The 26815-nt window shown below is 44.0% G+C and overlaps 1 long non-coding RNA gene and 1 pseudogene across 1 annotated transcript; both read right to left on the bottom strand.

Moving 5' to 3' along the window:
- Positions 1–706: 706 nt before the first annotated feature.
- Positions 707–841, bottom strand: LOC112670935 (small nucleolar RNA SNORA62/SNORA6 family; annotated as a pseudogene).
- A 12379-nt stretch (positions 842–13220) lies between these two features.
- Positions 13221–16890, bottom strand: LOC125752496 (uncharacterized). The gene is made up of 3 exons (XR_007402138.1): positions 16181–16890; positions 15141–15273; positions 13221–13677 (listed from the first exon to the last, which is right to left on the bottom strand). It is a non-coding gene; the product is annotated as an uncharacterized LOC125752496 (long non-coding RNA).
- Positions 16891–26815: the final 9925 nt, after the last annotated feature.

Genomic DNA, 26815 nt, shown 5'->3' with positions numbered 1-26815 from the left:
AAAGATGAGTTGGCTCATTTTAGAACAGTTTCATAATTTCACAATATTTGACACAGTAAACCAAAGTAAGAGATTGATATATAATAGAACATATTAGAATAGACATTCCAAGTGATATTGAAGCAAGGAGTGTCTGCATCTTGGGGAAAGTAATTTCCTTTTGTAAGAAAGCATATTTTCAGTCTAACATGTCTGTATTTCAAACTATAGGAGAAATAGCTGTATGATTTCTGCCAATTAGCGAAATCATCCTGGGCCTCAGTTTCATCATTCATTAAAAAGGAGATGAGCAATACTTACATCATTGTGTTTTGTGAGGATAAAGTAACATATATATGTTGCATACTCGATAATCACATGAAACATTACTATTAGTAATTCGCATGCAAATGGAAATCCAGTTCTGTTCATGCATCTTCACTGTGGAAAACATAATGGATACATAAAATATGTCCACCAGAGTTTAACTTTTCATTTAAATGAAACATTAAAAAGAAAATTTTCCCCTTCTGTTTTGATGTTGTCCTACCTGGTAACTGTCATGGATAAAAAGACCTTATGGGATATAAGAAAGAGTCTTGACTTAAAATATGCAGATTTCAGCTCTTTTTTCACTTAAAAAGTCCATTGGGGATGAAATGGATGAAGGGGATTAAGAGTACACTTATCATGATGAGCACTGAGTAAGTGTAGATTTTTTTTTTCTACTTGTAGCAAGAATTACTATCAAACTCCACTCATTGGGCCAGAGACCCTTGTGGTGTTAGCGAAAAGACTTGCCCCTCATGTAGCACACTACCTACACTTGTGAGTTCATCGGCCAGCCAAGTAAGTGTAGAATTTTAAATCACTATATTGTATACCTGAAACTACATAATATTGTATGAAAAGTATAATGGTCCCGGATAAGTCTCTTAACATGTTCACCCAATTCAAAGACTTACTATGAAATTTCTATGAAATAATGTAGGAAAGGGGCTTTATCAAAGAAAAGTGCTGGATGAATGCAAAGAATCATCATTAAAATACATTATGCCTTGTGACATCAGCAACCTGTCATTCACCTTTCTTCTGGTTGTGTCTCTAGGATCCTCGAGTCCAGTAATACATAAACAGTTCAAAACATTTATTGTGCTTCTATCATATATCTGTATTCTACTAGTTGGAGATGTAGCAGTGAACAAAGCAGACATGGTTTCTGCCTCACTAATTACTTAGAGGAGAAACAGATAGCAAACAAATAATAACTCAAATAACTGTGTAATTACAATTGTGCTAAATGCAATGAAGGAAACACACAGAGTGATTTGAGTGTATAGGTTTGGAGATAGTTCTCAATGGGTCTTTCATGTTTTTGCATTTCTTGCAAGCCGACTGACTACCCTTTGTTCTGGACTATCTTTCTAAGGGAAGTTTGTATAGTAAACAACCTTGGAAGATAATGTCTTCCTCCAGAGCAAAGCCTAGGCATGCTTACTTCCCACTCTAAAAGATTTGACTTTCCCTAAACTCAAGGTTCTTATCCTGTAATGCACCCCATTACCCAAGCAAGCTTCCATCTGGATCCATCTGTGTTGCCAAATGAGACTTGGGCATAAGAGAAACTAATGCAAATATGCTGATGTTCTTGGTGCTTGATGTGCCTTGAGTAATAAAGCTCTTTGCCTCTGAGCGAGAGGTCTTGTGTTTTCTGCCAGCATCTATGAAGCTGTAGCAGGCTAGCTCGTTAGCCTGAAAGTAGAGCAGAATCACAGACCAGTGGGATTGACATGTAAGCCTCTAGTCTAACCTCTTTCCAATTCATTTTTAAAATAAATTTTATTTTACTATGAAAAACTTCAAATATGCAGACAAGAATATTGAACGTGTGTATATTCACAGCCCAGCTTTTTCAAATGCTAACTTAGCATTGTATCCTATTTACTTTAGCTCTGATATTTATGAATAAAGCATTACTTAGACAATTGAGGTTCCCTGTGTCTTCCTCCCTTATCTCACTCCCCTCCATCCCGCCCTCCCCAAGGTAAGGTAAACATTATCACAAATTCAGTGTGGATTATTCTGTGCTGCATATTTCTTCTATATAATATCTTAATATTTTAACAACAGTTTGTATGTAAATGGATATACAAGGTGATTAAGAACTTTGATGCTCGAGCACATATTTCACTTGTGTAAGGACAGGATAATATTGCCAGTGATAGGTGAAGGCTTCTGGGAGAAGATCAACTGAACTGTCTCAGGATTATAATCTGGCTTCAGCATTTCTGTGAGATTACAAGTGCTCTGTCAGAGGAAGTCAGGGGCCAAGTCCATGAGGGAGTCCCAGGAAACACTAGGCCACCATAATTGGTACCAGAACGTGGACCAGGTTTGAGACCTCTGAGGAATAAATAAGGGAGGTGGGTGGGCTTCTTTGTATGTTCTGGTCCTGAGCTCACAATGGCCAACTTCCTGCTTTTAGGATTAGGTTGAAGCAGTGTACTTCTATGGGATGAGATGGATGTCCTCAGATGGTCCAAGCAGATGGTCTTTGGCCTAGGCATGGAGGAGGCAGCAGGAACTGCTGTGCATGGTCAAAGCAAGCCAAATACAGACCCACATCTGATCCAGGCTGACCGTGGCATTCAGCCCTCAGAAAACGCAGGCATCTTTATCCTGAAGGCCCTTAACTTGTCCTATTTCTTAAGGCATATAGTTCTCCAATCTGAACATGCCTCCCTCTTTGTCAAGGGCATAAGTACCATCTTGGTGTCTTCTTTTCTCCTTGCTCTGTGTTGAATCTGCTTGAGATTTTGTGTCAGATCTCCTATTTTCTATAGCCAAGGACTTCCTCTTTTTATATTTACTCTTGTATTTATAGTACATATGGTCCAGAAGCTTCCTAAGAAAAGGCATCTAAGAGAAAAATTCTTGCAACTGTACGTATCTGAAAATATCATTATTTGACGTTCAGTGTTTGATAGTTTGGTTGTGTATAGAATTCTAGATTGGAATTCATTTTCACTTAGAATTTTGAAGACATTGTGCCATTGTCTCTAGACTTGTGTGTGTATGTGACCTTTTCTTTGTCCTCAGTGTTCTGAAATGACACAATAAAGTGACTTTTATGGGTCTATCTTCATCTGTATTAGTGGGCCTGTGGGTTCTTCCAATCTGGAAAATGATGTCCTTCAGTTCTGAGAAACTAGTTAAATTATTTCATTAATGATTTTCATGTTTCCACTTTCTTGCACTTTCTTTCTGCAACTCCAGTTATTTGTACAATCTACTTCCTAGATTGGCGCTCTATTTAAAATAAAAAAATATTTTCTTTCCTATATTTTACATATCTTTTCGTTTTTGTATGATTTTTCACATAACAGCTCTGACTTACCTAATTACTGAGTTTTTTATTTTATTTGTTATGTGTTCATGTTTATGAGTGTTTGGCTAACTAGCTGAGTTTTACTTTAGGAATATATGACTGGTCCATTTTATTATTCTCATCTTGTTTTGGTCAGAATCCCCAGAGCAGACTCTTCTAATCTCCTGCCAGAAGAGGCAAGCCCTAACTAATAGCATTTGAGAAGCCAAGTCGAAGAAGGTTGGATGTCTCAACATTCACCATCTAGATGTTCCTTTAATTCCTATTTTTGGTATAATATTGTCACCTTCAACTCTGCATGGGTGTATCCCACTCTAGAATCCCTTTATTTTACCCTTTCCAGAGAATAAAATTCCAGACTACTGCGAGAGTGGGGATGGCTCAAGCAGGACAGAATAGGGGAGGGCATCTAAGGACTCACCTGCCTCTCAAACAGCCTTTGTCTGGTCCCTATGATTTAGGACCTTAGTTCACACAGGTATTCCAAAGGTATTTGGTACTATCAAGTCATGGGCTCCTGAGTATCCTGTGTGTACAAATGAAGTTGACTCTTGGGTTTTGCCACCAGGGGTTTAGCTTCTTGTCTACTGCAATCCTCTACCTTCTTTCTAGCCTCAAAATTTCTGTCACTGTTGTATTGTAGCCTTTCCTTTTTTTCCCACAGTGCTGTGTGTTTATTAATTTTTTAAAAATTATTTTTGGTGGGTTTTGTGAGGGAGGAAAAATATATGTGTTCACATTACGAACTTTACCTAGAGCCTCCAATCCATTTACTAGGAGGAGTATCCTGTTTTGGTCTCATGGGTACAATATCTTATCATGTGAGGATATTATTCATAGTTCAGTTTTTGTTTTCTTTTTTAGTTTTCCCGAACACCAAATTTTTCAGAACACACATCTGTTAGCGTCGCTCTCCCCATGCGACTTCTATTTCAGCAGCTTCCTACACGGCTATTAGATAAAGATAAAATTCTTAGGCATGATTTTCAAGAGCATATCAGTGGGGACAAATTTTTCAGTGAAATATTACATGTTTTCAGCACAGTGTTGTTTGGCTTCAAATTCAAATGGAATGTGTGTGTCCGGAAGCAAGGTCTATGTCTTCACATTACCATAGGACTTGCCACTCACTCCCTCTTGTCATTTCACACATTGTCTGCCCAGTCCCTGAAGTATTAGAGTCATTTACCCAGGATTTGCATGTTTTGGCCTTTCTAGCTCCTGCTCCTACCACAGTCCCTCATTCTCTCCACTTCACCACACTGGCTTTCTTTTGGTTCTTTGCTGAGGTCCCTCTTCCTCTGGGCCCCTGAATATGCAATTTATTCCACTTGTGACCTTTTTGTCTCTTCAATGCTGCCCTCCTTCAGATCTCTTATTTCTTCAGTCTTCTGACCTTCCTGACCAGTCCAAATCCCCAATCATAGGCCCTTCTAGCACCATGAAACTATTTTACATTTCTTTGTATGTTGTTTGATTGGTGTCCACGTCCCTCAACTAAATTATAAGCTTCATGGGATAGGATCTACTAGGTCTGTTTTGTTTTCTGTTGAATTCACAGTGCCTAGCACAGAACTCGGCTCAGGGTAGGTATTTAATAACAATTTATTAAGTGAAGAAATAAAGCTGATATCTGTAGGATAAATAGGAATTATCAGATGAAGACTGGAGAAAGTTTCTAGGCCAAGAAGACATGAAAATAGGCTTGGTGGATTTGAGGAACTGAAAGAGCTGTGACCAGAACCATGTGAGCCAGGGGAGGGGGTGCTGGATGAAGCTGGAGGGATCAGCAGGGCCCAGATCACAAAAGGCCTCTTGAGCAATGATGAAAACTTGCAAGCTTTTTCTGAGAGCAAAGAAAATTTTTGTAGGGGAGTTATATACCCCAGATACTATGAGGAAAATGGGTTGGAAATGGCAAAAGTGGTTGAGGCGAGGCTAGCTAAAAGGTTACTGTCCTACTCAAGGCAGGGCCCACTGGTTTGGACAAGAAAAAAGGTAGTAAAGATGGAAAGAAGAATCAAGGAATATTTTAGAAGGCATGATATTTGATGATGAATTGGAATTGGGAAGTGAAAAAAAAGAACTGTCAAAAGGTGACAACTCAGGTTTCTGGTCTGACCAGTTGGGTGAACATAGGTGCTATTTATTAAGCTGGGAGCAGATTTGGGGAGAACGTAAAGAACATCAGTCTTCAGATGCTTTATTTGAGTTGCCTATGAGATATCTGAGAAGATGTTTTGAGAAGACAGTTGAACATAGGAGTCTGGAGCTCAGAAGAGAGCATGCGAATCAGTAGACTGAGTGAAGATCTCCCTTGCCAGTGCAGGCAGCTACCACTCAATCCGCTGAGTGCCTGAATAGAACAAAAAGACAGAGGAAGGACAAACGTACTCTCTGATTGAACAGTCATCCCTCTTCTTCTACCCTTCAACTTTGATGTTTCTGATTCTTGCGTGTTTACACTCAAGAGACTTACACCACTGCTCTTCTCCTTTTCAGGAGTTCAGACTTATTTACACCATCAGCTTCCCTGTTATCTAAGCTTGTAGATGGCAGATCAACAGATTGTGGGGCTTCTCAGCCTCCATAACTACATGAGTAAGTCACATACTGAATTGCCTCATATAGACCTCTTACAAGTTCTCTTTCTCTGGAGAATCTTGATGAATACAGTATTATGCAAAATTTTCCTTTCACTGATAAATGGTAACAGTGATTTCATCTTGGGGAATAATCAATTACACAGACCCTTTGTTGTTGTCCTTTTTTAAAAAAAAAATCACAAACAAGGCCTATTCTTCAAAATGTAAATCTGGCAATTCTTTTGTTTTCTGGTACAGTTCTTTTAAAGTAATTCATAGAATGATGAGTCTCCTGATTAAATCTAATGCTCACGGGTGGTAAAGAGAGCCCAAAGAAATGTAGGAAATTGCAAGACACATTTTAATCAATTTTAATCTCATCTTGCTCCTAGCCTTCCTTTCCTAAGCTGAAGAGAAGTCTTGGGTTTCACTTTTATTTCTCTTGAAGAGGTGGTAATGAGTGCAAAAGAAAGAAAAAAGTACTTGAGTGAGTACTTACATAATCTAAGATGTGCCAACCATGGAATGTTCCAATCTTATGCAAAATATAAAATTTATTTTTGTTAATTTTGGTGAAAAAATAAGAAAGAGTATATTTAAAAGTTATGAAACTCACACTGGAGCCAGACTAAACGTTTTCATCAAGGCAATGGCTTTACTGAGACGAAGTATGCTGTAGTTTGCGTGGTACCAAGGCAGTGGTTAGCCTAGACCAGCTCAGAAGACTTTTTGTAGCTCAAATCTGTATGCAAATCAAACAGGCAATCCAGCAGATTTGAGATGGGAACAAAAGATTGTGTCTCTGCCCTTAGAAATCACAGAGGAGGTTCCATTTCATAAAAAAGGATCTTGCATTTTACTGTGCTTATCTTCACAAATAAAAATCCTATTATGAGATAAACAGAATCTTGAGGAAACTTAGATTCTATATAATTAGGATTTTTTCCCGTATTTTTCCACTACAAATTCACCATTGTTTTCAACAGAGTTCAGAGGTACCAGAAAGGTCTTCTGAGGCTTTCTTTGGCTGGGGAAGTGAGGGAGTGAGGCGGGTGAGGGGGGAGGTTGGAGCCTGGGCTGTGGGACTCTGGAGAAGTAAAGGGGAAAGAAGACTGGGCAGAAAGAGGAAAAGGCAGAGTGATTCTGCCTCTCTGTGGTTCACATAAAAGGGAACCTGGAAGAGTGAGTGAAACTGTTGGGGAATCAGGGTTAGGGCAAGCCCAGCAAGGGCAGAGGTGTCTGCAAAGGTCTTTATTTTTTAAATATTTTTTTATAAGTAGGCTCCATTCTGGGCTCCAAAATGAGGCTCGAACTCACAACCCTGAGATCAAGAGTCAGATGCTTAACCGACTGAGACACCCAGGAGCCCCTGAAAAGGTCTTTCACTCCAGCTTGACAGGAAACTTAGAGACCTGGAAACCCATGACCAAATTCTGGGAGATGTGCATGTACATAAATCCCAGATGCAGAGGGAAGGGTGGTGGGGCATTAGAAGCAAGAGTATCACTAGAAGGAAGAGTTGGTCAAGATTTGAGAGAATACCCAGTTGTATTTTAGAATTTATCTTTAAAAAGATCTTCTTTAAGAGAGCTGTAAGAGGAAGTAACCAGGGGATGAGATGGTATTTTGGGGAGACCACTCAGGGGGGCCAGAGAAGGCTTCTCTGAGGAATGAATGCATGGCTTTGGAGCTGAGGCCTGATGGGTGAACATGAGCCAGCTCAGGGATGGGGTGGGGAGCGGGAAGTGGGAAGGACATGCCCGGGGAAGAGATGGCTCAGGCTCCAGTTTACTCTCTGAGAGGAAGTAAAGGAACCGCCCCTTATCGCTCACTGTGCCTGTGGAAGGGTGAACAGCAAGAAGAGTGCTGTGTGTTGGAGACACGGGCAGTATTCAGTTTATAAGGACCAACACGTGCAAGAAAGTCATTTGTGACCTTGTCTTCATCAACATTCAATGATATTTTCTGATGCCTCATCTTGCTGGATTTTTACTAACCCTGGTTCTGACAACTTTCTTTCTTCTTCCAAATTCTCCTTCTCCAAACGCTTTTTTTTTTTTTCTTATAAGGAACCTTAGAAAAATGGTCTAGACTAGCTATTTCCAAACCTGACTGCAGTTCAGAATTATCTGGGAGATCTTGTCAATACAAAATGTTCAGGGCTCGGGTGGGGTGCAGCCATGTGCACTGTGAAGCATTTTATGTGATTCTGCTACAGCGGGTTTTCTACCCTACTCTCCCTTGATCATTAATTTCCAAAGTATTCAGTAAAATATTAGTTCCAGGAGATGTTATCAGTGCTCCAAGAATAAAAGAATCTCTTATCAAATGAGCTGGAGAAACTTATTTCCTCTTAGCATGTCGCAAACCACCCTAGGATAAAGGCTCTGAGACATACTAACATACAGCTAAACAAACAATCCAATCATACTAGATATTTTTTCTTAACTTCACCTAGAATGGTTTTCCCTAAACCATAGTAGCATGGACAACACTCAGCTAAAAAAAAAAAAAAAAAAAAAAAAAAAAAGTCTATTTTAATTTTCACAAAATGTATGTGCAAACTTTATTATTATTATTATTATATTATAAATTCTATTATTAAGTGCAACCAGGCAAGATACTCCTTCAGTTGAGAAAGCAGTCCCAACGACGGCACTAGTCCTAGCTGCTGGTGAAGCTCTGAACAGCCCCACAGCTGGTTCTGAATGAGCACCTTCCCCGCAACTCTGCTCTTGTCCTTTCTCCAGGTTCTCGAATATCTGTGCTGTCCCTCAGATTCGCAACTCAAGGATCAGCCTGTCCCACATCTCTACCTGTTTATAGAACATCTCCACCTAGGCTTACTCTCTGTAATCCTGACACCAGTTCCAAGATGTGGGTTATTTCCCCCCACACCACCAAGCAATTCTCTGGCACGGGGTGGGTGTCCCCCAATTCAACTCTGACATGATCTACCAGAGATGGCATCAGATTCCACATGTTAAGGGCTCTGTCCTACAAGGGTGCCCCTCACCCCTACTTCAGATGTCAATCCTAAATCCAGGTTGTCATCTGTGCTTTGGACCCACTGGCTATAAACCAGAGGTTCCCATGACTTCTCCTCTGTTTGGATTACTTTACTAGAGCAGCTCGAGGAATTCAGGAAATCAATTTACTCATGAGATGACTGGTTTATTACAAAGGATATTAAAGGATATGAATCAACCACCCGATGGGTGTATAGGGTGAGGTCTCTGTGGAGTTTGGCGCTCCGGTGCAGTACCGGTGATTGTGTTCTGGTTCACCAACCTACCAGCTCTCTGAACTTTGTCCTTTTGGGATTTTCTGGAGGCTTCAATACTTAGACACGATTGATGAAATCATTGACTATTGGTGGCTCAACTCAATCTCCAGCCCCTCTCCCCTCCTCAGGGGTCGGGCTGGAAGTTCCAACCCTCCAGTCGCAAGGTTGGCTGCCCTGCCAATCAGCCCCAGTCCTCTGGTTTTCCAAAAGTCACCCCAGTAAGGGAACAAATTACACCTTTATTGCTCTCTTAGGAAATTCCAAGGGTTTTAGGAACCTTGTGCCTTGAGCAAGGCCGAAGACTGAATATATATATATTTCCTATTACAAATCACAATATCACCCTCTCCAAAACAGAAAACAAAATTCAGGTTCCTTTCCACGTTCTCTTCTGACTTTCCCAGTTGTGTGGGTGACGCTGCCATCCTGGTGAGGGAACCTCAAACCTGGGGGTAACCTTCGCTTCTGCGTTCCATTAGAAATGTGCGTTCTGTTGCCAATCAACCTTGAGTTCCTGGGTGTCATCCTTTCCTTCCCATTTTTACTGTTAACGACTGTACTTTCCATCTTCCTTACTTTATGTCTAGATGATTCAGTTGCCTCATGTCCAAATCTCCGCTACACATTGGCTCTTTCCCCTCTTTCCCCTGGCTCCTCTGCCAGGATATTAAGAATCTACGGTGTTTCCTTATGCTTTACTGGGCTAAAAGAAACGATTTTATTTATTTATTTATAAATGAGATGAGAACATTTTTTAAAGATTGATTTAATAGAGGGAGGGAGAAAGAGAAAAAGTGTGTGAGCAGGGGTAGGGGCAGAGGGAGAGGGAGAGGGAGACTCGCTGGCAGACTCTGCACTGAGCTTGGAGCCCGACACAGGGCTGGATCTCCGGACCCTGAGATCACGACCTGAGCTGAAACCAAGGGTTGGGCGCTTAATGGACGGAGCCACCCAGGCGCCCTCAAAAGAGAACAATTTTAAATGAAATCCCTTAGTAACTAGTCCCATTTGCTAAGTAAATTTTTCATTCACCACCAGGTTGCCCTCTGTTCAAGTTATATTTGACTTGCTTTGGTGAATTTGCAGAATTTGCTGTGTTTTCTTGCATTTCTCCAAAAGCCCTTCTCCATTCTTAAGTGAAACCACTTACACCAGTTGTTCTCACATTTTAGTGCTTCTCGGAATCATCTGAAGGTCTTGTGAAAACAATGATTGCCGGGCTCTACCTCTAGAGTTCCTGTGTCAGAAAAACTCACTAATTTTCATTTTTCTCACAAGCACTCGGTGAGGCTGACACTGTTGTCAGGGACCACATTTTGACAACCAAGGACTTGCCAGCCCCTCTCAGTTCTGGGTTCTACATTAGGATCCCCTTGTGTAGTGGGACTCTGTGATGCTCTTCCCAAAGCCCCCATCCCGGGCTAGGACTCCTCTTTCCCCTAGATGCTGTGTATGTTGGTTGCTGACACTTCACAACTGTATTCCTCTCTGAGAACTGCCCTTGTACACACTCTGTGTAACTGGCACCCAGATCAGGATTAAAAAAAAATAAATAAATAAAATAAAAAAATAAAATAAATAAATATTTCTAGCTGCCTAGAAAGTTCTGCTGTGCCTCTTCCCAGTCAAGTCACCAAAAGATAACTGGGATTGCCATCATTAGTTTTACCTATTCTTGAAATTTTAACAATTATTCGGGACATACTCTTTTGTCTTTGGCTTCTTTCACTCAGCAAAATATGAGATTCATCCATTTTGCTCCATGCGTGAGTAGTTTCTTTTTTATGGTGTGTAGTACTGCATTGTATCCATGTACCACAGTTTATCTACTCATTCTACTGCTGAGGGATATTTGTTGGATATATTCATTACTAATATCTTCACTCAGTCTGTGGTTTGTATTTCACTCTCTGGAGGATGGCTTTAATGATCATAAAATCTCAATTTTAATGAAGTCCACATTTTTTATGGTTATTTTTTCCTGCCCTTTTAAAGAGCTCTTTGCCTATACCTGAGGCTTTAAAGGATGCCCAGAATCTACCCCAGAGCGATTAAATCAGGATTACGGGTATTTTTTTAAAAAACTCCTCAGATGATTCCAATGTGCAACTATATTTGCAAACCACTGACTCGGGTTATGAGGTCCTGAGGTTAGAGATAGTGACCTTACTTACCTTGTTTATACAACCCAGCACCCACAGCCTTATATGATGGTGCTTGATAAATACCTGATATTTAATGAATTGGATCCACCTTTCCCGGGTCATCTCAAACTCTATCTTCTCTCTCAAACTCTTTTTCCCTATATGACCCTCAATGACAATTTCTTTCTCAGACTATTTTGCCCTATTTGTGTTTCTCAGTTGTTTTGTCTTCTGTCCCCAAGCACCTTGCAAGCTATTCGTATAGAGAACATTTAGGGGGAGCCCTTGTTCTGTCTTCCTTCTGTTTTTATGGGGCAATTAGCCTCATACCTCTGGAAGGAGCAGTTTGGGAGCATTATCTCCACTTCTTTTCTCCATCCTCTCATTCTGGTCTCCCCTCTCCTCTCTTCCACAAGAACTTGTGGAAGGCTTGGTGAGATGGAGGGAGTCCAGCGGATATCCCACTCCAAGGACAGTGGATGTTGAAAACCAGAATTCCTCTACTTCTTTCTCTTCCCCTAGCGCTGCAAACCTTAGTGAGAATGCCAGGGCTCTCCCCTGGCCTCTTTCTCTATGTAGTCAACAAAACTTCTCCGTCTACAACTGGGTAAGGAAGTTAGACTCATACAGAGCCCTAGGTTCATGGTGTCAAAGGATGATGTGACCCCCGAGCCCCGCGCTGATATATGAAATAGCACAACAAAACTGAATTGGTTGTTAACCACAGTAAAGGAAGCACAGTTGCTCCGTGCTGGCTGCTGCTAACACTACTGATAGAGTTTTGCAGAGGATCCATGGAGTTCAGGGATTGGTGAATTTGCAGAAGCTTAGAGGTGAAGACATGGTCTGCAAGAGCCTGGTTCCTCTGTGGGGCTGTTTATTGGTGTCAGGGTGGTGAATTTATTGGGGTGAGTGTGACTGGCTGGGTAAGGGACTGGCTCTGATTGGTTGGTTTGTACCAGGGACTGACTCTGATTGGCTAGCTTGTACCAGCCAGTCACCTAGCCAGGGGTGGCTCCAACCCATTCCAAGCGCTGCCCCTCGCCGAGGGCAATCATTCCCTGGGTGTGGGAATCTGTTTTCATTTTCCCATTCGGCTGCTCCGGTAATGAAGTCGGTATTGTCCTTTCATCATCAACTCCCTCCTCGTGAGCCTTTTTTCAGCCGTTGGAAGCTGGAGAGAGGAAGGCTGCGATGGGGGCCCCAAACCTTCCCAGACAGGGAGGAGCAGGGGCTGCAGCAGGCCGCATCGCAGCTGGAAGGAACAGGAGGGTACTTAATGTTTAGAGAGTTTTCCAACATTTAGAAACAATGCAATCACCTCCTCAAGAAGAAGAAAACCTAGGTGAAACGTTACTGTCACCTAAAAGCTAGCCACCCCCACCACACCCCGCTTTTGTCAAAGGCACAGGGGGAGAGCAGATGGTTTTGTTTTACATCCCTGTTGAGATGGTTACGTGAAAGCTGCTCCTGGGGGTCCCCGATCCCCGGTGATGCTGGCTACACTGAGCACCGCTGCTCGGTTTGGGGAAGCCGGGCGCACAGGCCCTGCTGGGATGGGGTCTGTCACCTGGGCCCAGGTTGGGAGAAGAAACTGTTTATTCCCTGCCCTGTCCCTTTAGCTTCCGGAGCATCACCAGCCGGGTGGGCAGGCATTCAGGCTTCGAGCAGACAGGAGATGCCAACCTTTTCCCCGAGTCCAAATGGAAAAGGCCCAGTAATGGCGAAACCTCCAGCCAGGTCCCTGGAATGCCATCCCCGCCTCCTTCCTGGTGCCCCAGCCCTTAGCCTCACCTGGCGACCTGCACGTCCCCCCCTGCTTCAGGACAGGCCCTGGCAACCTCGGGCCCTGGTCTGGTGCCTGGTCTGCTCCCTGCGTCTGAGTCCCCAGGCTTGGCCTGGGCCCCTGCAAGGCTCAAGGTGCTTGCAGCTCGCTCAGCACCTCGCTACAAGGCGGATTCTGATGCCTTAGGTCTTGGGTGGCGCTTGGCAGGTGGGCATTGCTGATGAGTCCCAGGGGCTGCCCACCCGGTTCACTTGCCTCCATGGTGTGAGCAGGAAAGTTTCCAGGACGCAGCACAGGGGATCCATCTGGACGAACATGGCAGCAGCTCAGGGGATTAGCTCCAAGACGTGGCACGGGGATTTGGGGACGGTGCACCTCCAGTAGGGCGGGGACAGGGTTTGGCCCGCCACTGGGTCCCCTTCACAACCCTGTAGGGCTGTGAGCTGGGCGCACGGGGGCTACACTGTGACACTAGTGGGCCGCTGGCATGTTGGCCTTGAGCCCTTCATCTAAAAAAAAAAAAAAAGTTTAAAAATTACATTTTATGATTGTGCTGCTACAAAGATAAATTAATCTGGGCTGGATTCATTATTCTATATAATACTATATAATACTATATATTTTTTTCTTCTGATTCTGAAAGAAATGAAAATTAAAACTCTTCCTTGGGGCCCTACAAGTCTTGTGGGCCCGAAGCAACGTGCCTACTGTGTCTAATGAATAAGTCAGCCCTGGTGGGCCTGCCCGAGGCACACATCTGCCCTCAGAAAAGTACTTCTTAGAGACAGGGATGTTTAACTATTAAAGGATACAAATATTTTCTGTCTTAAATTTGCAAAGCATCGCCCTTTCTGAGGCTCTACATTCACATTCAGGCACAAGAATTAATTCAATTTGTTCATTCCTCTCCCTGCTGCTTTCCAGATTGTGCTCGTTTGGATTTGTCATGAATTAAAGAAAAGGTATAATAGTTTAATGGCCGTGCCCTTAATTATACAAAGAGGAGCTTTGAGACTCTTACTCCAGGAAGAGCTTGATTACATTTTTAGTCAAGGCCTTGTAGTTCCGCTCTGTCTCCACCTACAGGTATTTTGTTCTTACAGTGATGAAAATACATAAACCAGACGCGATTGGAGCCACTCGGGTTGAAGAGGGAGGTTGGGGTCCTGCCAGCACAACTTCTCCCCCAGCCCTCCCAGGAGGCCTAGAACCCCTCTGAAGAATATCACGGCTCTGCACAAGGCCACCAGCTGAACCTACAACCCCACCACACTTTACATATAAGGAACCAGAGAGCCAGAGAGTGGGATTGTGTCTTCTGTTTTTTAAATTATGAACTTTGATGTGCTTCCAGGTATTAAGAACTAGCCTACCTATTAGTCTGGAATACTTGCCTTCCTTCCAGACAGAATAGTTAGTTATTAAAAAAAAAAAAAAAAAAAAAAAAGAATAGTTAGTTATTTTGTTACCCTGAATGGTTTTGATCCCAGAACCACACCCTGATTTCCTGGAGAAAAAAAAAAAAAGAAAGGCCGGAATAGAATTGTCAGGGCAAACAATGTCCCACTGCCCAGGAAGAGATAATAATAGCACGCAGGTACTTAGAACAACTTGGGTCAGGCCTGGTTCTAAACGCTGGACACAGGTTAACTCTATATGCGTTAGACAGCAGTGCTGGGAGGGGAGTGCCATCCCCCCTCAACCCCAGGGCCTCAGGTACCGAGAATTTCAGCACCTGGTTCAGGGCCTCCAGGTATGCAGATGCAGCCAGGGGGTGCACCCATTTGCAAGCCTCCAGGTTGGCCCTTAACCCCTCTGCTGTAGGGACAGGCCTCAAAGTTCCCATCCCACTATCGACATTTCCTGAAACTTTCAGAAAACAATTATTCCCTTTCTTTTTCACTCAGCTTTCCCACTTCTCCAAGGCCTGAGAATTTTTTAACATCCTTTCTTGGCTGGTGATGCCACTCACCTTATTCTCTCAAAATCCATCTGCAGACAAGAACTCCAGGTCACAACCCAAATTATTCCTCAGCCCTGTGCTCATGGGCAGCAGCTGTGACACAGAACAGTCCTGGGGCTCCGGGAGGAGTGCCTGCATGCTTCTAGGGAGTCACAGCGAGAATCCAGGTAAACTGGGTGCTGGGGACCCTGAGCACCCCACCCAGCACACACTCCCTGCCCGGATGCTCGTTTGCCTCTCCGTGTGGACAGTTCGTCAAGCTGCCACCCTGCCCAGGGAGCCGTGCGGGACTCAGAGCTCCTGCCACCCCGAGCCCGACCCTTCCCAAAGCTGGGGGGTGCGCAGTGCTCAGAGGACGGTTCCTGGAGCCACGCTGCTCAAGGGCACTGCCTGTCCTGTTCCTTCTGAGCCTGGAGAGGTTGAGTAAGTGATTTAGTTCACCTATGCCTCAGTTTCCTTATCAGTAAAATGAAAATGGGTATCGTACCCATCATTTAGCTGTTGTGAAGAGTCAATGAGATAATACACACGAAGCATGTCAAACAGTGATTTATAGCAAATGGCTAATAAACAGCAGCATTTATTATGATGAGACGGTTGGCAGCAGGACAGAAGACAGAGTGCCCTTGTTCTGTCATTTGAACAAGGCTAGAATTCTCGAGGTACCTTTCACCACCCCAGTGGGCCTCCTTCCATCATACAGTCAAAGCCAGACTCAGAATAAACGTCCTTAGGGGCGCATGGGTGGCTCAGGAGGTTGAGCAGCTGACTCCTGATTTGGGCTCAGGTCATGATCTCAGGGGCTTGGAATCGAGCCCCACACTGGGCTCCCCACTCAGTAGGGACTCTGGCCCTCCCACCTTCTCAAATAACTAAATTGCTCCTTAAAAAAAAAGTCCTTTTCCACATTTGTCCCTCACAATCAGGTGGGGACAGAGCAGGACCCCATATGCAACTTGAACTTCTTGGGTGTGACCAATGCACTGGGCCTGAGGCTGACTCTTCTTTGTCTGCTAATCCTGACAGTCTGGGCCACGGAACCAACGCACCCCTGATTCACTGGTTTCGCCTCTACCAGCAGAAAACCGGTGTGCAACTCCACGGACAGAGCCTCCTGCCTCGTGGCTGCCTCTGACCCTCATCCGGCCTCATCGCCTTCGGTTCCTGACTTTGTCCGTGGGGCCGAGGCTGAAGAGAGCTGCTTTGGTCAAGGTCAAGACCTTTCCCCGAGGGTGGCCTGTGTCCAGTGGCTGATGGGTGCGGATATACGAAGACCAGCCCTGTCACCAAGTCAGGACACCCTGACTTCAGGGCCATCCCAGCTTCAAAACTCTCCGTGTGGTTGGTTGTGACCTTCTCTGAGACCTGCACTGCTGGTAACTTCTCCCCAGTGCGATCTTGCTCTCTTCAGTTCCCTTCCATAGGTGCGTTGATGTCAAGAACACTCCCAGATAAACCTCTGACACCATAATCCCCATCTCAGAGGCAGCTTCTCAGGGATCTCAACGTGGGAGAGACACACACAACATTGATACAGTTTAGAGAAGTATAACATAGGCATTCGCGTACCCCCATCCAGCTAAAGATATAATCTTTACCAGTACTTTGAAGCCTACTGTGTGCCCCTTCACCCTTACCCTAGATAATTACTATCCTGAATTTTGGGTTAATCACTGTTTTTTTAATTAATTAATTAATTTATTTATTTATTTATTTTTAAAAATATTTTATCACATATATAGATCTATGGAGATACATGTATTTACACAATATGGTTTTCCTGTTTTTAAAGTTTATTTTTTATTTTTTAAAGATTTACTTATTTATTTATTCATGATAGACAGAGAATGAGAGAGAGAGAGAGAGAGAGAGAGGCAGAGACACAGGCAGAGGGAGAAGCAGGCTCCATAAAGGGACCCTGATGTGGGACTCGATCCCAGGCCATCCAGGATCAGGCCCCGGGCCAAAGGCAGGCACTAAACCGCTGAACCACACAGGGATCCCCTGTTTTTGAACTTTAAATAAATGTAACCTTATATGATTATATATTCTTCTGGTACTTAGTTCTTTCCTTAGATTTAACCCAAGCTAAAAATCTGTATAACTGTAGTTCATCTCCCCACTCCCTCTACTTTTTTTTTGAATAATATTTCACCGTGTGAATGGACTACCATTCATTTATTCATTCTATTGTTGATAGACATTTGTAGTGTTTGCAGGTTTTGAGGTTTTTTTTGCTATTATGAATAATACTGCTGGGAATATTCTTGTGTATGAGGATAGAATTCTTTGGTTACAGGGCATGCACATCCTAAACCTTACTAGAGGATGCTAACAAGTAATGCAAAGTGATTGTACAAATTGGTACTCCTACCAGGGGTGTTTGTGAATTCCCACGGCCCCACATTCCACATTCTTGTCATCACTTGGTATGGGCTATCTTTTTTTTCCTCCCCCAGTAGTGAGTGTAAAATGGTATCTAATTGTTTTGGTTTGCGTTTCCCTAGTTACTAATAACGATGAGCATATTTTCATAAATTTATGGTACATTCATCCCTCCCTTTCTGTGAAATGTTAGTTTTGTCCTTCCTACCTCATTCTCTCAAATCAGACACATAAAAGAGAGAAAAGTCGCCACAGCAGGGCATATGTATTTTGTGAAAATCTGACGTTATGTGACAGGAAGCAATCTAAAAATCCTGGACAACTTTTCAAAAATAAATCCATGTTAAGATTGGGAAAATCAAGCACTCATTCAGATTTTCAGATCCTGGTGGGTGTGTGTGGGGGGAGCGGATTAAGAATAGCAACAAAAACTTGAAACAGAAGAGTTCTGAGAGCAGAGCCGGGCTGGGATGTGTCCTGAGGGGACAAGGACCATTGAGATTGCTAATTGCAAGCAGGTGCAGTCGCTGGGGCAGTCACTGGGGCAGATGCTGGGGCAGGGTGGCAGAAGTTGGCAGGTGAAGGGTGCTAATTCACACTTGGACAGAAGGGGCCTCGTTGGGGAAAGAGGCTGGAGGCAGGAGAGCTGAGGCAAGATGCTGAGGGTGGGACTTTGCACATATAGGATGTCTCTTCCACCCTCTTCCTATCCACATACCTGTGTTTATTAATCACAGCAGCATCTACATACCCTCCAAAAAGAGTGATATAAAGAACATAGAGGGCACCTGGGGGGCTCAGAGGTGGAGCATCTGCCTTAGGCCCAGGGCGTGATCCCGGGGTCCGGGGATCAAGTCCCACATTGGGCTCCCCACATGGAGCCTGCTTCTCCCTCTGCCTGTGTCTCTGCCTCTCTCTCTGTCTCTCATGAATAAATAAATGAAATCTTTAAAAAACCATATAAACTTAAGTTTGTAGTATATATCAGTCTATAAGCAATATTTGTTCTGTACATGTCAATGCTTCTCAAACTTTTATGCAGAAGAAAGTGTACATTACTTTGAAATTTAAATTATGTTTTTTATACACCCCATAACTAATGTTCCAGTCCAGTGTTCATGTGGTTTCATTTGCCTGCCTGTGCATTGCTACTGACCCCAAGGGGTGAGAAACAGAGGCATATGAATTAGGGGAACCCTTATCATTCCTTAAGGCTTTCTGAGGAGGAGTCTACAAACCACAACTGAGATCACTGTGGGGTAACCGGATTAGGGAAATAATATATAAAATGAAACTATGCTAAAGTATTACTTTTTTCAGCTTAACCTAATTTTCCAACTAATATTTTAAAAAGATTCTGATTGATATAATGGCCACGCCAAATCAGCAGGGGAGATGTTTAGATAGATTGTTTTTCTTAAAGATTTTATTTATTCATGAGAGACACAGAGAGAGAGGCAGAGACACAGGCAGAGGGAGAAGCAGGCTCCCTGCAGGGAGCCCAATGTGGGACTCGATCCAGGGAGCACCAGATCATGTCCTGAGCCGAAGGCAGATGCTCAACTGCTGAGCCACCCAGGTGTCCCAGATTTCTTTTTTTTTAAAGAATAAACTTTTGGTTTTAGAATAATTTTAGATTTACAGGAAAATCACCAAGATATTACAGAGAGTCCCCACATACCCGGTACCATGTTTTCCATATTACTAGCGTCTTACATGATTATGATATATGTGTGACAACTGATAAACCAATATTGATTTATTATTATTAAGTAAAGTCTATATTTTATTCAGATTTCCTCAGTTTTTATCTGATGTTCTTTTACTTCCTAAGACCTCTCTTTGGAACAACAAATTCATTTTGATTTCCTTAATCCCTATCCTCCTACAGATCGAACCACCCAACCAACTATACCGACCAACTGGATGAATCATTTCCAGGGCGTCAGCGCTATGATCATTCTCAGAATCACCGTGGAAAAGGCCAGAAAGGTGATGAACAGTTAATTACTAGGAGAGTAGAACCTTTGGAGGCGTAATGGACAATTTTTTTTTTTTTTACAGTGATGTTTCCTTTGAAACTTTTGGCTTTCTATTAAGTATTTGGCATCAAAAGGAAAAACATTACTGATTCAAGGAGGGAATCTGTCCCCGATAAAGAACAAAAGCTGCTCAGAGACTTTTTACGTGTGTAAAAATCTGTATGTGTCTGTCCTGAAGCCTCTGTTACACACGGAGTCCTGCAAACGCCTCTGCAGGCTCTTGGCTCTTGGCTCGCCCTGCCTGGGATTCAGATATTTGGCCCCATCATTTGTTTGGGGCAAATTCTTTATTCTCCACGAGCCTTAGTTTATTTATCTGTAAAACGGGACAATAAGAGTAGGCCAAAATAGAAAATTGTCATTTTTATAGGTTATAAGCCGTCAATCATCAGCAAGTCCCTACGTTAAACCTGGCACTTTCTACTTCTCGAGGACCTTGGAGGATTACCTGATGTCACGACAGCTTGGCCCACACCTGGCACTTAGTGAGGCCTCAGTATATCCGAGCCATGATTAGCATGTGCTCTTTTCTTCTTCTCTGCAAGTTTTGAACAGGTAACGGGACCATTTGGAGAAACGGCTGTCATGATGGTCAGGACGCCCAGTACTGCGGGTCAAACAGACGGTGAGGAGAGTTCAGCTTCGTCGGCCTGGAGCCAGGGAAGGGAGGGCGTCCAGGCCTGGACGAGGGCACGACCTGAGCGAGAAGCACTAGAGGATTTCACTGCCCCCGCACAGGGCCGGCTCCCCTGGGCCGCGGCCTGGCCTCAGGCCTCAGGCCTCAGTCTCCCCCGCAGCGGGCGGCCGCAGCCCGCACACAGCTCGGCTGAATTACAGAAACGCAGACAGGTAAGGAGAGCTTGGCGGGGAGGTTCGCCCAGACGCCCAGCGGGCGAGGGGAGGCTGAGGGGCCTGAGGACCCAGCACACGTGCCCGGGCTCCAGCGCCTGGAGCCCGCCATGGCCGCCCGAGCCCCAGAGCTCTTCTTGCCTCTCGTGATGCTTTGAATTCGTTGTCTGAAGACATTTCGTGGAGGAGGAAGGAAGAGAGGACAAGCTGCCTGGTTTATGGGCTTCTCCGGCATCCGCCTGCCCTCGCTCGCTGCCTGCAGAGAGAAGAGAGCCAAGGTTTCCTTGCCTCGGCGGCCCTGTCCTTCGGGCTTCCTCTGCCGCGGCCACTCCTGCTGTCCCGAGCTGCTGCCTCGACTCTCACTCTTCCTCCCCCTTTCTCCTAAGTCCCATGTGTCGGTTCACTTGTGACATTTCTGGCATAATTATCCAGATTGTTCCTTAGAAATAAAGGGAGGTAAGAACAGGAAGGCGAAGCTCGTCTCACCAGGCAGAGGCCAGGGGGTTCCGTGGAGGAGGAGCAGGCCCCCCGAGCCACTCGGGGTCACTCAGTTCTCTTCCTCCCCCCACTCACGTCCGCCTCGGCTCTGTCTCCAAAGGAGGGAACCCGCTACCCCAGAACCTGTGGCCAAGGCCACGCCGCTGGTCCTTCCTTCCTGTTCATAGAACGTCTCTTTCTCACAAGGTGGGCCGTAGCTTCCAGCTGCGCGTAGGTGAAGTCGGGCCCGGGCTGCAGGAGGGCCTGGAGCAGACAGCGCTGCCTCGACGCCACGAACTCCTGTGCTCCAGCACCTCGTAGCTGTGCCACCTCGGGCAACTTACTGAGTGTCCTTGTACCCAGTTTTCCTGGTGCAGAAGTTAAATTAGGATAATTAAATGCCTACTTCATCGGGCTTCTGATGAGAAAACAGCTGTCGAGCACTTAGAAATGTTCACGGTGACGGGGACGATTATGATACGATGAGGAGGAGGGAAATATTCACTTGAACAGGTTTTCAGCTCTATCTCTTCATTGGTCCGGGTCCCAGGAGTGTCCGGGGAAAGTAACTTGACTCATGGCCCTATCTGGTGTTTAGTTATATAGAGAAGTGTTTGCTGTACTCGTGGGAGGATAGGTTCAGGGAGGCCAGATTAAAGGAAGGGCAAGGGGGCATCGGAAATAAAATTCCTCACGAAGAAGTAAAGAGCCTGTTACATTTAGGTCATTTAGGGTAAAGTTTGAGTTAGAAGGTAGGAGAGGGTTCTAAATACAGCGTGTGGCTGCGGGCGAAACCACCCAGACTCAACCCCGCCAGGCTGCTTATATGTGAGAGAGTTATATCTTTAGGAGTCCCAAAAATTCTGCTGTAGGAATTCCTCTAAAGAGCAAAAGAGGAAAAAGGGAAGGAAGCATTAATCAGTCATTGCCTTCTGGGAGCTCACAGTCAAAAATAGACATACAAGAATGGGACGTACAGATAGAGCCAAAGAATTGCGAATGTATGAAGAATTTCCCCATTTATATGATGTGTAAATCAAAGGTAAAGGTGCTTTGGAAATGGATCCCATAAGACGAATGCCGTAAGATTACTGAATGGATATTAGTTTCGGTGAAAGACAGATGTCAGCTTGCATTTGAAAGTGGCAGGGTTTGGGACAAATCTATTTTAGAGCTTGGGACAATTTTATGTTAGGGGTTGGCCTGTTTGAGATTACCATTGGAGGCTGGATCAAGGGAAAGAATTTGGGATGATGGGAGTTTCACTGTGTCCCTCAAAAAGATATGTGGACGTCCTCACCCCCGACACCTGGGAGTATGACTTTATTTGGAAATAAGGTCTCTGCAGACGTAATCAAGTTAAGATAGGGTCATCAGGGTTGGTCCTAATGCAGTGCGAATGGTGTCCTTACAGGAAGAGGACAACGTTACATGAGGAGAGATACGCCGGGAGAGGACCGCATGATGACAGAAGCAGAGGTGCAGGGAAGCAGCTGGCAGCGAAGGCCCAGCAGGTATTGATGGCTCCCACCGGAAGCTGGGAAGAGGCAAGCAAGGATCCTGCTTGGTCTTGGAGCATGTCTCTGTGGACACCTTGATTCTACACTGTAGGCAAAACATATTTCTATTGTTTTAAGCCACTCAGTTTGCGGTACTTTAAAAAAAGTAAATACTGGGGCACCTGGGCGGCACAGTCGGTTAAGTGTCTGACTCTTGGTTTTCTGCTCGGGTCTGATCTCAGGGTCGTAGGACTGGAGCCCCGCGTCCGTGCTCAGCACGGAGTTGGCTTGAGTTTCTCTCTTCTTCTCCTGCCCCTCCCCCCTGCTCTCTCTCTCTCTGTCTCTCTCAAATAAATAAATAAATTTTAAAAAGGTAAATGCTGAGGGATGCCGATGTAATAAGTACTGTTGCTATTAATTTACTATTAAAGAGTGGGGTTTTTTCCCAGGCAACTAGCCATAGCTTTTTTAAACCTTCGGTGTGCCTCTATAAATAAAAGTTTTAGTAAATAGTTACGCTTAATAACAACAATATTAGAATCTGTTCTGTATCTGGAAAAGAGAATTTATTTCATGGAACAGCTTCTTGCTGGCCAGCCTTCCACCTTTCCATTTCCGGCCTCCGCCATGGCCACCTGCTTCTACCTCAGGGAGGAGGGCAGGCCTCACGGCCCATTCTCACACACCATTCCCATCTTGTAGCATTTCCCATTGATTCCAGGCTGTTCTTCCTGGAGTCTGTTGGATGTGGCATCTTTTCCACTCTGGTGTAGTTCAAAAAAACTGTGCTTCATGCTGTATCTTGCATCCCCACCCCCGGCAAAGCGTTTCATTGCTGTGGCTTTCCTCCCTAATTCTGACATTTTAGGAGTTCTCGGTTTTCTGAGCTTTTTCTCACACTTTTATTAAAAAATGCAAATACAGTGTCATCCAGCCCGGTTTCGCGGAAGGCACTCCCAGCTCGGAGCCTCACACAGTGCTTTGGATCCTCGGTGCTTTGGTAACTCACTGACTCAGGAGTCCTGGCTTCCAAACTGCAAGAGGAGCGCAAAACAAAGACTGCTCTTCTGTGGGGACTGAGCCCCCGAGAGTCTTGAGGTCGAATCCTAACTCCTTACCCAGCATTCTCTAGGAGGCTCCTGCTCTGGTTCCTTCATGTGCAAGTTTTAACCACCACACTGTTATGCAAGAATCAGGGCCCAATGTAGTCAAAAGCAAACTGAATTTTGCCTCTAGTTCTGTCCTTCTCTTTTCAGGCTTCCTTTTCCACCAACAACTTCCTGTTTCTTATCCTCTAGACCTCTCCGGGGAGCTGGTCTCTCTTTGAAAATCTGGCAGATCAAGAAAGTCATGAGAATTAAATTTTTCATGGGAGAAACCTTCCTAGGTGCTTTTTAACAGGCATTTTATAAAGATAATACCATATGTGGTAGGTGGGAAAAGGCCTTCAGAGAAGGGGAAGGCAATTTTGTTTCTTTTGAGCAGCAGAGATGTTATAATACGGTTCAGATGTACCTCCTATTTTAGTCTTTCAGATATTTTTAGGAGATAAAAACCAAAAAAAAAAAAAAAGGCTTTTATTTATAGTGCACTTCTATAGTGAACACTGACGGCAGTGCAATGGTTCGAGCGGTTATTAGTGTTCATAGTATTTTCAGGCCCCACCAAAAGAACATCAAGCTTCTCCCTTTCTTTTGGCATCTGCTCAGTTGCTCTTTATTTCCAAGGACTATTAAAAGAACTGATTTGTGCATTTTGGTTCAGGAATTCCAAAATAACCTAGAGCTCTCATAATAAGCAGATTGCAGGCTATTTTTTTTTTAAAAAAAATCAAAGCAATTATAAGATGCATGACAAATATTTGTTTACTGGCCATTTTCAAAGTGACCAGTGGAGCGGAGAGGCACCGTGGTGACAAAGAGTTCTCAAAACTGTGATTTCCAGTTCCTGCGCTTTGACCTAAATTCTGAAGCAAGGCTTCAGAATACAGTTGACCCTTAAACTGTGTGGGTCCACTGAGACATGGATTTTTTTTTTTATACTACAGTTCTGTAAATGTATTTTCTTTTCCTCATGATTTTCTTAATAACATTTCTCTTCTCTACTTCATTGTAAGAGTATAGTGCATATATGACATATAATATGTGAATTGCAATGTGTTACGGAAGGCTTTCAGTCAACAGTGGACTATTAAAAAGTTGGATTTTTTTTGCTTTGCTTTTGTATTTTAAAAAACCAAACCACCCAGTGTGGAGCCCAACACAGGGCTCAAACTCATGACTCTGAGATCAAGACGTAAGCTGAGATCAAGAGTCAGAGGCTCAACCCCATTGAACTACCCAGGTGCCCCATTATTAGTAAAGTTTTTTGGGACTCAGCTTATACATGGATTTTTGATTGTGCAGTTGGCGCTCCTACCCATGCCCCCCCCCCCTTGTTTACAGGTTATCTGTATATAATTTTTATTCTTCCATCACTCCTTTTTGGTAGATACTGAAGAGTAACAGTAGACAACCTCTTTCTTTGAGACTCTCAAAATAATACTTTGGAAACACAACTTACCGTTGATAATGCATGTGTATTGAGTGGCTGACTGCACTATCATTAGCTTCTCTATTTTTCTTTATCCACAAATGTTTATTAGTGACATCCCAGGCAGAGTGCTAGAGAGGCAAAGATAAAACAGAGTTCTTTTCGTTGAGGAGCTGACAATATATATCAAACTAATAAATAATTGCCACATAGCTTAAAAAGTAAAATTACAAAAGTATGTGTTTGTTAAAGAGGCAGCACATCAAAAAGGAAAAAAAAAAAAAAGGACCAGCATGGATATCATAGATTGGAGAGGATCTTGCAGACCCTTGAGTTGGGTTTTGAAGGAGGTATATGAGTTCAACACTCAGATGGGAGGGGTGGGCCCCATGGAAAGGCATCTCTAGTAGAAGGAACAGTCTCCCCTGAAGCAAAGAAGTGAAAGTTGGGAAACATTTAAACATCATTTTGGACTGGCTGGGGCATCAGAGGAAGCTGTGAACTGTGATGCTTATGAAAGGCAGGGACCCAGTCACAGGGGATCTTTCCCCACCTTACTTAGGAGTCTGTAGAAAAGGTGGATAACTCTGAAAGCTTAATAGCTCAGTTCATACTGAGAAGTGGATATTGGGTTTGAGAATGCTGACACTGTCGGGAGGTGGACCAATTAGGAGCCTGTTTAGCATTAAGGTAAAAATGATGGAAGCCCGAGGTAGGCAGTTAACATGGGCAGGAGGAGACAAGGTGGAAATAAGGGATGTTTAAAAGAGAGGATTTAATAACCAGGTGAGCCTTGGGAAGCACTGACGTTTAAAATGTGAGTATGAGCAGATAATGAGAAGAACAGGCATTTAGACAAGGCAGATGGAAGTGGTCAAGCAGCAAAAGTTGAACCACAGAGCGGATGGTATTCTGTTGCCCCGAGTCTCACTTTTGTACCTCAGCAGAGCAATAACAAGGACTGTTCATTCATTCACTCATCTGACACATACTTTTGGGTGTCTATTGTGTGTGAGGCTCTATCTAGGTTTTAAGGATACAGGGATGAATAAGAAAAAGATCAATCCCAGCTTTCCTAGTGCCTATAATCAAACAGAGGAGACAGATAATACAGAAGTAAACACATAGATGAACAAGATAATTTGAAATAGTTATAAACAACGAAAAGCAAAGAAAGCAGGGTTTTGTGATGAAGATGACCGAGGGGGCGAGCGCTATTTTAGACCAGGTGCTCAGGGAAGGCCTCACTGAGAATGATGATAAGGGGTCAGCCAAGAGTTCCAGGCAGAGGGTTCAGCTAGAGCAAGACTCAGAAGGGGAAACAAGTAGAGAGGAAAAGAGGAAGGCTGGTGAGGCGGTGGGCGGTGTGCCAAAGGGGGTGAGTAGAACGAGATGGTTGGAGAAGAAGCTGAGGCTCCATCACAGAAACCTCAGTGAACATGGTAAACAGCCTGGACCTCGTTCCAAGTGCAGTGAGAAGCTGTTGAAAATTTTAACCCGTGGAAGTGACATGGCCTGATTTATGTTCCTAAAAACTCACTCGGGCTGTGAAGGAAGAATGGATCGCAGTGGAATCTTGGAGACCATTTGAGCAGTAGTTCAAGTAAGAAACAATGGTGGCCTGGTCTTGGGGTTTGGCAGCATGGACAAAACACATTGTGGATGTATTTTGGAAATGGAGTTAATAGCATGTGCTGAAGGGTGATTTTGGCAGAGTGCGCCTGGGTGGGTGATGATGCTCTTTGACTAAGATGGTGGAAGACTTGAGGGGGAGAGGTCAAGAGCGCCGTTTTTTATCTGTTAAACTTGAGGTGCGTGATCACACGAAGAAGTCAAGTAAGTAGCTGCCTTTATGAATTCGGAATGCAGGGAAAGATGTAAATGTGGGAGTCCATAGATG

The sequence above is a fragment of the Canis lupus genome, chromosome 14, assembly GCF_003254725.2.
Source record: "Canis lupus dingo isolate Sandy chromosome 14, ASM325472v2, whole genome shotgun sequence".
NCBI classification, from domain to species: Eukaryota; Metazoa; Chordata; class Mammalia; order Carnivora; family Canidae; genus Canis; species Canis lupus.
This window is presented reverse-complemented; position numbering and strand designations above follow the sequence as displayed.